We start from the raw sequence: 12,833 nt of genomic DNA, 5'->3' as shown, positions 1-12,833 counted from the left end.
GAGACCCGACGCAGACTGGGAGACCGCTTTGCTGAACACCTATGCTCTGTCCGCCAGAGAAAGTAGGATCTCCCAGTGGCCACACATTTTAATTCCACATCCCATTCCCATTCTGACATGTCTATCCACGGCCTCCTCTACTGTAAAGATGAAGCCACACTCAGGTTGGAGGAACAACACCTTATATTCAGTCTGGGTAGCCTCCAACCTGATGGCATGAACATCGACTTCTCCAACTTCCGCTAATGCCCCACCTCCCCCTCCTACCCCATCCGTTATTTATTTTTATACAGACATTCTTTTTCTCACTCTCCTTTTTCTCCCTCTGTCCCTCTGACTATACCCCTTGCCCATCCTTTGGGTCCCTCCCTCCCCCTTTTCTTTCTCCCTGGACCTCCTGTCCCATGATCCTCTCATATCCCTTTTGCCAATCACCTGTCCAGCTCTTGGCTCTATCCCTCCCCCTCCTGTCTTCTCCTATCATTTTGGATCTCCCCCTCCCCCTCCCACTTTCAAATCTCTTACTAACTCTTCCTTCAGTTAGTCCTGACAAAGGGTCTCAGCCTGAAACGTCGACTGTACCTCTTCCTAGAGATGCTGCCTGGCCTGCTGCATTCACCAGCAATTTTGATGTGTGTTGCTCCTCATACATTAATCCTTTAATTCTTGGGATCATTTTCCCAAACCTCCTCTTGGGCTGACCTAATGTCAGCATTTCTTTTTTACCCAATGAGGCCCAAAATTACTCATAATACTCCAAATGCGGTCTGACTAAAGTTGCTTTTATATTCTAGTCTCTGGAAATGAATACTAGCATTGCACTTGTTAGCAATTCAACCTGCAAGTTCACCTTTAGGTAATCCTGTAACAGGATTCCCAAGTGGTGATTGTGGACCGAGGCAGGGGTAGTGGCTAGCTCCTGCCATCATTTATTGGTAAAGGTGCTGAGGAAGAGGATTTCTTGGAATGTATGCGGGATGGTTTTTTGAACCAACATGTCGAGGAACCGACTAGAGAGCAGGCTATTCTGGACTGGGTTTTGAGCAATGAGGAAGGGTTAATTAGCGATCTTGTCGTGAGAGGCCCCTTGGGTAAGAGTGACCATAATATGGTGGAATTCTTCATTAACATGGAGAGTGACGTAGTTAATTCAGAAACAAAGGTTCTGAACTTAAAGAGGGGTAACTTTGAAGGTATGAGACATGAATTAGCTAAGATAGACTGGCAAATGACACTTCAAGGATTGACGGTGGATATGCAATGGCAGGCATTTAAAGGTTGCATGGATGAACTACAACAATTGTTCATCCCAGTTTGGCAAAAGAATAAATCAAGGAAGGTAGTGCACCCGTGGCTGACAAGAGAAATTAGGGATAGTATCAATTCCAAAGAAGTAGCATACAAATTAGCCAGAGAAAGTGGCTCACCTGAGGACTGGGAGAAATTCAGAGTTCAGCAGAGGAGGACAAAGGGCTTAATTAGGAAGGGGAAAAAAGATTATGAGAGAAAACTGGCAGAGAACATAAAAACGGACTGTAAAAGCTTTTATAGATATGTAAAAAGGAAAAGACTGATAAAGACAAATGTAGGTCCCCTGCAAACAGAAACAGGTGAATTGATTATGGGGAGCAAGGACATGGCAGACCAATTGAATAATTACTTTGGTTCTGTCTTCACTAAGGAGGACATAAATAATCTTCCAGAAATAGTAAGGGACAGAGGGTCCAGTGAGATGGAGGAACTGAGCGAAATACATGTTAGTAGGGAAGTGGTGTTAGGTAAATTGAAGGGATTGAAGGCAGATAAATCCCCAGGGCCAGATGGTCTGCATCCCAGAGTGCTTAAGGAAGTGGCCCAAGAAATAGTGGATGCATTAGTGATAATTTTTCAAAACTCGTTAGATTCTGGACTAGTTCCTGAGGATTGGAGGGTGGCTAATGTAACCCCACTTTTTAAAAAAGGAGGGAGAGAGAAACCGGGGAATTATAGGCCGGTTAGCCTAACGTCGGTGGTGGGGAAACTGCTGGAGTCAGTTATCAAGGATGTGATAACAGCACATTTGGAAAGCGGTGAAATGATCGGACAAAGTCAGCATGGATTTGTGGAAGGAAAATCATGTCTGACGAATCTCATAGAATTTTTTGAGGATGTAACTAGTAGAGTGGATAGGGGAGAACCAGTGGATGTGGTATATTTGGATTTTCAAAAGGCTTTTGACAAGGTCCCACACAGGAGATTAGTGTGCAAACTTAAAGCACATGGTATTGGGGGTAAGGTATTGGTGTGGGTGGAGAATTGGTTAGCAGACAGGAAGCAAAGAGTGGGAATAAACGGGACCTTTTCAGAATGGCAGGCGGTGACTAGTGGGGTACCGCAAGGCTCAGTGCTGGGACCCCAGTTGTTTACAATATATATTAATGACTTGGATGAGGGAATTAAATGCAGCATCTCCAAGTTTGCGGATGACACGAAGCTGGGTGGCAGTGTTAGCAGTGAGGAGGATGCTAAGAGGATGCAGGGTGACTTGGATAGGTTGGGTGAGTGGGCAAACTCATGGCAGATGCAATTTAATGTGGATAAATGTGAAGTTATCCACTTTGGTGGCAAAAATAGGAAAACAGATTATTATCTGAATGGTGGCCGATTAGGAAAAGGGGAGGTGCAACGAGACCTGGGTGTCATTATACACCAGTCATTGAAAGTGGGCATGCAGGTACAGCAGGCGGTGAAAAAGGCGAACGGTATGCTGGCATTTATAGTGAGAGGATTCGAGTACAGGAGCAGGGAGGTACTACTGCAGTTGTACAAGGCCTTGGTGAGACCACACCTGGAGTATTGTGTGCAGTTTTGGTCCCCTAATCTGAGGAAAGACATCCTTGCCATAGAGGGAGTACAAAGAAGGTTCACCAGATTGATTCCTGGGATGGCAGGTCTTTCATATGAAGAAAGACTGGATGAACTGGGCTTGTACTCGTTGGAATTTAGAAGATTGAGGGGGGATCTGATTGAAACGTATAAGATCCTAAAGGGATTGGACAGGCTAGATGCGGGAAGATTGTTCCCGATGTTGGGGAGGTCTAGAACGAGGGGTCACAGTTTGAGGATAGAGGGGAAGCCTTTTAGGACCGAGGTTAGGAAAAACTTCTTCACACAGAGAGTGGTGAATCTGTGGAATTCTCTGCCACAGCAAACTGTTGAGGCCAGTTCATTAGCTATGTTTAAAAGGAAGTTAGATATGGCCCTTGTGGCTACAGGGGTCACGGGGTATGGAGGGAAGGCTGGGTTCTGAGTTGGATGATCAGCCATGATCATAATAAATGGCGGTGCAGGCTCGAAGGGCCGAATGGCCTACTCCTGCACCTATTTTCTATGTTTCTATGTTTCTATGTTTCTATATGCTGCAAGTTGTTAAAACACCAGCAAAGGGTGTGGGGGGGGTGGGGGGCGGTGGTCAGCAGGGAAGCAACCCCAGTGAATGCATAGCTTTTGGATATGGTGGAAGTCTATCCTATATTATTGAAGACCAGGGTGACAAAATGGAATTCAATTCAGGAAAATGAAAATGATTAATTTGGGGGAATATACCATGCATTTATTGGTAAATGTTGGCATGTGGCCAAGTGGTTAAGTCATTCGTCTAGTGACTTGAAGGTCGCTAGTTCAAGCCTTGGCTGAGGCAGCGTGTGTGTCCTTGAGCAAGGCACTTAACCACACATTGCTCTGCGACGACACCGGTGCCAAGCTGTATGGGTCCTAATGCCCTTCCCTTGGACAACATCGGTGGCGTGGAGAGGGGAGACTTGCAGCATAGGCAACTGCCAGTCTTCCATACAACCTTGCCCAGGCCTGCGCCCTGGAAACCTTCCGAGGCACAAATCTATGGTCTCATGAGACTAACGGATGCCTATAAATAAATATTGGTAATGAAGTGCAGAGGAATGTTGCAATCTGTATTTAAGACCTAGGAGCAGAATCAGGCCATTCAGTCCATTGAGTCTGCTCCACCATTCCATCATGGCTGATCCTGGATTCTACTCAACCCCATATACCAGCATCCTCACCATATCCTTTGATACCCTGACTGATCAGAAAATGATCGACTTCTACCTTAATAAGACCATAAAGGTATTTGTATATCTCTGTGGTTGATAAGGTAATTAAGAAGGTACATAGGACATTTAAGGTATGTAGGATAATTACAATAGTTAATTTATGGAATACAAGAATAGGGTGGCCATCCTTGGTCAGTATATATCACTAGTTAGACCACCCAATTTCAACCAGACATGGTGACTGCTCTAGTTACATGCTTTAATTACAATCAGACATAGAGAACTTGGTGCGGAGAAAGTAGATGCCAAAGTTGCCAATGTTGGAGAATTTTAATTAAGAGACAAAATTAGCTCTGCTGCATCTGACCTCTTTGGAACTAAGGAACTAAGGTTTTTAATATTAGGGTAGGTAATGCGAGTTAGAAGGACTTAGTTTCCCTATTAAGATCAACAACTGAGCAGCATAGATATAAGCTAATTGGTAGTAGAGGAAAATTTATTTCACCCGAAGAATCCCTGAAAGATTAGTTGATCACTCCCACCACTGCAATTTGTGATTGTTTAATTTGTCTATGTAACAAAGTCTAGAACTCCATTGGCTGTGAATCCCATCATAACATGGTGAGGATGCTGGAGTTTTGCACTCTGTCATGGGTTGTATTTTTGGAGAACTGCTTGACTGGGGCCAATTCAGACTGGTTTGTGAAGAAAGTTTCCTCCTGACAAGCTGAGAAATGCAGGTATGGGACTCATTTTGAATGGGTTATGTGTGGGATTCGCCACCCATGATGTAATTGGAACACATGATTTTCCTTCTGGATAGGTTTTGATCCCACACGATAGCTGATCACCAGCTGTGGAGCTGGCTTATGCAGATAATTTTATAACTCTGCTCACTGTTGTTCCTCTTTTATTATATAAAAAAGGCTTGCAATACCAATTGCACCACAGGTAACCATGGTAATTCGCCCACTTTATCCCACTCACAGTTAAAATGCAGATATAATAAATTGGGTAATTTATCTAATTTGCATAATATTTGGCCTGACTTGATTTTTTTTTTTGTTTGGCAGGAGGTTGGTGGGATGATTTTTTTTTTCCTCTTTGGAACTACTGACTCTGTTGTAATGAACAATTGCCGGGTTTGTGTAATGAAAGCATGGCTGTTAAAACGTCAGGCACCTGATCCCATGATCCACAAGGTAGCAGCTGGTTTTTGAGAGTTGAGAGGCCTCAACAAGAGATGTATAATATGTCCATTAGCTGTTCCTAATATTCAGTCCTTTAGCTTCATTCCAAGAAAAATAATGTCTTTTAAATGCACACACAGTATAAACATTTATTTAAGCAGGTTGATGTATTGAGGAAAATAGGTTTCTTCATTTGGGCCTTTGATGTAAAGGTAACTTAAAACCAGCCTGCACTTCCTTAAAGGTGCCTCATGGTTAATCTTACAGAAAATTTTATAATTGAAGCCAAACTGAGAATCACACAGAATGAAGGAGAATTCCAAAGTTTTCTAATAGTCTTGGAGACCTGTTGTGTAGCAAATGATGTTGAGAATCATATCCCTCTCCCCAGAACCAGGAAACATCGCAGATGAATGTCCAGAAGCCACTGGAAGGAGGTAGCTGCGGGGGTCATTGCTGGGAATTGTGGCCAGTGGTGGAAACAAAGGCAAACACGATCCTTGAACTATTGTGTATCCTGCTCCCTACTTTCTGATCTGTAAGCTGCGAGTAATGTTAAAGTACAACTCCACCTTACCAGCTTCCTCACTACAATCTTATTAATCACAGGGATATCAAAATGTACAATGAAATGCATTGTTTGCGTTCACAACCAACACATTCTGAGGATTGCTGGGAGCAGCCCACAACTGTCACCACATCTTCTGGCAGCAAAATAGCATGTCCATAATATTTAGCAGAACAACATGCAGCCAATATACAACAAGCAAGCAACTACAAAACAAGCTCCTTTTCCAAGCAACCACCCTCCACAACCACACACATACACTCTAGGACAGGCTGCCTCTGGGCCTCTAACCTCCAGAAGGCGGCCCTGGACTCACAGACATCAGGCCACTGACCGAGGCACTTCAACCTTTGGACTCGGCAACTTCAGCCTTTGACCTCCAGACTCATCTTGTCATTTCCTACTAGCGGGGCAACCCAGGTAGTGTATCATCAACACTATTTCCACAAAGTTTTCCATATTCATTGAAATGACCAAGAGAACCAGTGATGCTGTCCTCTCCCAAATGAACAGTCCCTGGATACCTTACTATTCCTGCATAATCTGTGGTACAGGCCACATCTTTCACATGTTGACACCAGTCCTCATCTTCTGACTCGTGACCATTCAAAGCGAAGAATGAGCATTTGGGATGGTATGGAGAACTGGAGACCATGTGTCAGCATATCACCAACAAACAAATCAACTGCTCATTCACCTACATCAGGAATCCCCTTTCTCTGGAAAAGACTGCAGTTCCCACACTGGCCACTGAGGAGGTGTCTGATGGTGATTTCCACTGCAACAGTCTTGAGGATGCTCTGTTATCGCAACTTCCCCTTCTCAAAGATGGTCATGATAGCAAGCTCCCTGAGGTCCTCCAAATATATTCTTCTCTTCCAAGATGTGGATGATGAGATCATGAATTTGTAACTGAAGCTCTTCATAGATGAGATTGGCAGTTTGGTTGAAATATGACCTTTTCAACCCTTTGACAGTCAGGAAGGCAGCAAAGCTAAGCTGAATAGGCTGCTTTGGATGGATTCAATGTTATCTTTTCGCAGTTTGGTTGAAATATGGCCTTTTCAACCCTTTGACAGTCAGGAAGGCAGCAAAGCTAAGCTGAATAGGCTGCTTTGGATGGATTCAATGTTATCTTTTCTCAGAAATTAATTTTGAGATCTGAATATCACCAATAAGGTCAGCATTTATTCTTCTTAGCCCATTACCCCTACTGGGGCATAGGCCACTGACAGCAGTTCCTGGATCAGTCTTTCAAATTGTAGCCCATCTTTGAAGATCTTTTCTCTCTCAGGGATGGTGACCTTGGAACTTCTTTTGGTATTCCTGTAGAAGTGGGTTTTTAATGGAATGGGTTGCGAACTCCATGCCCTACCCTCCTTTCACAGCCAGGCTTGGGCCATCCATGGAGGAGTTTCAGCATTTATTGCCCATCCTTAACTGTCCTTGATAGGGCGGTGGTGAGTTACTGCAGACCCTCTAATTAAAGTGCACCTATGATGCTGTTAGGCAAAAGAGCTCCAGCATTCAGGTGCATTGGTGGTGGAAGACCAGTAAGATATTTCCAAATTCAGATGGTGTGTGACTTGAAGTGGAACACAAAGAGATTAACGGTTCTTACTGATGGTAGATATGGTGGGTTTGGGTGGTGCTGTAGGAGTAACCCAGACAAGTAACTGCAGGGCATTTTCTAGCTAAAAATGCATTGCAGTCACTGTGAGCCAACGGTAGAGAGAACAAGTGATTCAGTTGTAGTGATGGACTGCCAATCAGCAGATTGCTTTGTCCTGGATGGGTTTGGGAGCTGTTGATGCAGCGCTTATCCAGACAGGAGCAGAGGATTCCATCACACTCCTGATGTTTGCCTTCTAGATAATGGAAAGGCAGGTAATGCCAAGAGGTTAATCATGTGCTGTGGGACACACAGTCTTTGACTTGTTCTTGTAGCCATAGTAAGTGTTTGTCTGCGCCAATTAAGTTTCTTGTCGATGGTGATACTTTTAGGATGTTAATGGTGTAGTAGTACTGTTATTCAATATCAAGAGTTAGTAGTTTGATTAAGGAGTAAATGATTAAAGATGTGCTTTATTTGTCACAGGTACATAGAAACATCAAGCATACAGTGAGTTTCATCATTTTTGGATCAAATCAAATCAGCAAGCACTGTGCTGGGCAGCCCATAAGTGCCACCATGCTTCTGGTGCCAACATAGAATGCCCATAATTCTTTCTTGTGAGTGATGGTCTGTTCTTGGTATTTAGTGGCCGGTAAAATTAGCCAGTGCCTAAATTTTGCCTGGATCTTACTGCATGCAGGTACAGACCAGTTCATTTGCAGAATAGCAACATAAATCAAACATCGTGCAGTCGGCAGCTGTCATCATATTTCTGTATTATAATAAAAAGAAGATCAATAATGAATCAATTGATAGTGGCTGGACCTACAATACTACCCCCGGGGACTCTTGCATTGATGTATTGAAGATGAGATGATTAACTTCTGATAATTGTAACCATCCTTTTATGTATTGATATTGGTTATTGTTATCACATGTGCTAAGATACAGTGAAATCTTGTCTTGTATTCTGTTTATACAGATTAAATCATTCCACAGTGGATTGAGCTAGAATAAGGTAAAACAATAATAATGCAGAATAAAATGTAAACACTACTGAGAAGATGCATTATGGGTAAATAATGAAGTGCAAGTTCATAACGAGGTAGATTGTGAGGCTAAGAGTCCATCTTATCATACATGAAGGTTGTTCAAGAGTCTGCTAACAGTGGGATGGAAGCTGTCCTTGTGCCTGAGGGTGCGTGATTTCAGCTATTTGTATCTTTTGCCCATGGGAGAGGGGAGAAGGGAGAATGAAGCATGACTAAAACCACAGGAATATTTTCCCTCTTGATGATCTTTGATTTCAATTGAGCCTGGATCCATTGTTTCTGCTCAGTCAAATGCTGCCCTGATCTCCAAGGCAGGTGCTCTTGCCTTGCCTCTAAATGCAGATCTTTGGTCCATGGCTTTGACAAGGTCTGGAGCCCAGCTGTCTGGGCAAAACTCGAACAAGCAATGGGTTAAGTGCCCCTTGACAGCACAGTTGGTAACTGCTTCCATCACTTTTCTAAAATCAAAGACAGTTGCCATTGAAGAGGTCTTTGAAGTGATTTTTTTCCAATAGGCTTGAATTGCCTCTCTGTCCTTGATAAAGTCACTGATGTTCCTGCTTCTCATTGGGATGAACCCTTTTAGTATTGAAGAACACATGCACGCTGTGGCTCTTGGTCAGTTGCTTAGCTTCTGTGGTCTCTCCAAAAATCATCTGCTCTTTAGATCATAGGTTTGCCCTGGCCTTCACAAGATTGCGGAGCTGTTTCTCTCTCCCTGACAGATGTGCTGGTGAGGCAACATTGGCAGTCAATTCACTCCTTGATCCCCTGAGCATTTCTCATCACACCAGCTCTGACATCGAAGTGAACAGTGAAAACAGAACCAACAATAAGAATGGAGAGTAACATACGCAAAACGCTGGAGAAACTCGGACGTCTGGCAGTATCTGTGGAAAGGAGTAAACATAAATAATTAGAGTGGAGAACTGGATAAATACTTGGAATGTTTTACTGGGAAAACAGATGAATAGAGCTACACCAGAATAATATGCTGAAAGCCGTCCTGAAGATTCAATGTATCCGTGATTAATAGTTTATTTATAGAATTGACACCTCACCCTTCCGTGTATTTTTTCAATATTTTACAACATGCTTCTATTTCCCATGTAACCTTTATAGTCCATATACTGGGGAAACTGAGCTTCTAAGTTTAGTTTGAACTTGATCACCAAGATCACCAAGGGGAACACCGTGTAGATGGTGAGAAGCAGCTAAAATTTGCTCAATACTTTCTGCTTTATTAGCATTGTGCTTCATTAATTTGGGTAATTACTGAGTAAAGCCCTCTTCCTGAAAATTCGCTATCTGCTCCACTTACAAGGGGAACATGTAGCATGTTTTGAGTGGTGCTGCATTACCTCCTATTGTATGTCTCGTTCAGTTTTAGTAAGAACATCACCTCATTTGTCCTTCCCTTTTTGCACTATTTATTTATTTTTAAATATTTTTTATTACAACTTAGTAATTTTTTTACACATTGCACAGTACTGCTGCTGCAACACAATAAATTTCAAGACGTATGTCAGAGATAATAAAGCTGATTCTGATTAGTATCCGCAATGAATAGTTACTGCCTGTTATGCTGCTGGCATCTAGGGCTGCAATCCACAATGAACAGCGAACAAAATATAAATCTAATGGGCAAGTATAATTCGGCCAAGCTCAAGTAGTTTCACTCTTCCCAATTTTTGCCATGCTGACCTTACATACCTTCTCATGCTCAGCTGAAAAATAGTGGATACCTTTGAAAAGACGTTTATTGTGAGCCCCAGAGAAAGGAGTGGAACAGCAAAAGCAGAAGTAAACTTTCAAAATCAAATAAAGCAAATGAATCGTGCTGAATAAGCTACATTTTACTTCAATAATGAAGGCTCTTCCTTAATACATTATTTACATCACTTGGCTGACTCAATTCCTGATGTTTGCACGAGCCACTTAGTGGCTGGAAGGTGTACATAGGAAGAAATGAGTTAATGTGCAAAAAATGTTGATGTCCCATTTTACTGAGATTTATTTGACATGAATATTATGTAATAGACTGAAAATGCATAAAATGCAAAGCATATGTTGATTGACTATGATTTCTAAAAGCTGACAGTTGTCGAGGAGTACTTGGATTATTCTGTAGAATTGGGTAAATGTTTTAACCTTATCCATGTTATGAGAAAGCCTTGCATCAATTGATCTCTGGTTGGCATTTCTTATAGAGCAGTTAGTTAAAAAGAACAGATGTTAGTTTCTTTTCAAGGACCTGGCACAGAGTAATTTGGCATTCATAGATATCGGAAAACTAAAGTTTCTATTTCTTTTAATCCAGTGGTGGAGTGTTGAGATGGCTCCATTTGAATTTACTTCTAATTTAGAAGGCTTGCATTTACAAACTGTATTTTAATAATATGTCCATGGGCGTGATCATTGAAATGAATTTCCCTTTTAAATTGGAATGGGTAATTAGGTAGCTGTCCCTAATATTCCCCATATGCTTCTATATGGGAATAGATTATGTCATAGAAGTTTCTAGAATGGGCGTATTGGTCATTTTGAGCATTTATTAAGGAAGTGGACTTTAAACAAAGTTGGGTCTGTGCCAAATTAAACTGACTTAGGACCTACACCTGCATCTGCTGCTGAGAAGTTACTATGATCCATTTCACCTGCTATGTTGCTACTCAAGCCAATTGCGAGCTCAAGCCACTGAAAATTATGATCTGGAAAAGTCACCTCCTCAGCCACACCCAATGTGGCTACATTACTGTTCTTGAAATTTAAAAATATTTCAATATGCATATATTTTTGGAGTTTGACAAATACTTAATCAGAAATACATTTGGTGGCCATTTATTAGGTACCTCCTGTATCTAATAAAGTGGCCACTAAATGTATGTTCATGGTCTTCTGCCTCTGTAACCCATTTACTTCACGGTTCAACATGCTGTACATTCAGAGATGCTCTTCTGCACACATGGTTATTTGAGTTACTGTTGCCTTCCTGTCAGCTCGAGCCAGTCTGGCCATTCTCCTCTCACCTCTCTCATTAACGGGGTACTTTTGCCCACAGAACTGCTGTTCACTGGATATTCTTTGTTTTTTGCACCGTTCTCTGTAAACTCCAGACTGTAGAGTCTAGAGACTGTTGTGTGTGAAAATCCCAGGCGATGAATAGTTTCTGAGATAGTCAAACCACCCCATCTGGCACCAACAAACATTCCATGCTCAAAGTCACTTAGATCACATTTCTTCCCCCCCATTCTGATGCATGGTTTGAAAACAACTGAACCTTTTGGCCATGTCGGCATGCTTTTAGATATTGAGTTGCTGCCATATGATTGGCTAATTAGACATTTGCATTAATGAGCAGGTGTACCTAATACAGTGGGCACTGAGTGGAGGCTGCTTAGAGCAACTGAGACAATTGACTGACAATTCAATTGTACAACTAAAGTGATTAATGTTGGGTTAATTGAATCTTTAGGAGATCGTTCAGCTCTACCTTCTTGTCAGCAGCTAAATAGCTCCATTCATCAGTTCTCCTAGAAAACCCTGTTAAGTATTTATCCACTTCTCAGCTTAAAATTATTGTTGACTCTGCTTTATATTCCTCATCAAACAGTGAGATTCTTTTTCAAACACTTTTCATAACCTCAGGATATCCAAAAGTGCACTACAGATTTGAAGTGAAATTAAATGTAAGAGGTATGCAGGCATTTTGCACAGATTAATGAGTGAATACTGAAGAGATGTTGTTTGTACCTTTTGAAATGGTCAGGACTCTGGAGGGAGCTTCTGCATTCTTCTTTGAACTAGTGCACAAAATCTTCTACGCCTGCTGGATAGAGCAGAGAAGCCTTCAGTTTGACATTCAAAGTGAACAGCTATGATCAGTACATCCACCTGAATTCTTGCCCCACTCACCTACGCCAGGAGCAATTTACAGTGTCCATTTACCCTCCTAACAGACATGCCTTTGGGAGGTGGGAAGGAAACAGAGCATGGTGAGAAAACCATGGACACTTGACACGGACAGGGTCGAAGGTCAGGATCGAACTTGGGCTGGTGAACTGTGAGGCAGCAGCACTACCTGCTACATCACCATGCTTCTATTTATCTCCCTTTGCTTCAACTTTCTAGTCCCTGCCTAATTGTTAGGAGGCCTCATCTTAAATCATTACTTCCAGTGTTTTTCACAGCCTAACAACCTTCTAAAGCAAAGGTTCCCAACCTTTTCTATGCCTTGATCCCTTACCATTAATTGAGTGGTCCTTGGACGTCAGCTTTGGAACTGCTGCTCTAAAGAAAGCAACCTTCGAGAGGAACTCATGTTGATAATTCTTCTCTACCCCACAGATATGTTCT

This window comes from Mobula hypostoma, chromosome 5 (genome assembly GCF_963921235.1).
Source record: "Mobula hypostoma chromosome 5, sMobHyp1.1, whole genome shotgun sequence".
Taxonomy (NCBI): domain Eukaryota; kingdom Metazoa; phylum Chordata; class Chondrichthyes; order Myliobatiformes; family Myliobatidae; genus Mobula; species Mobula hypostoma.
This window is presented reverse-complemented; position numbering follows the sequence as displayed.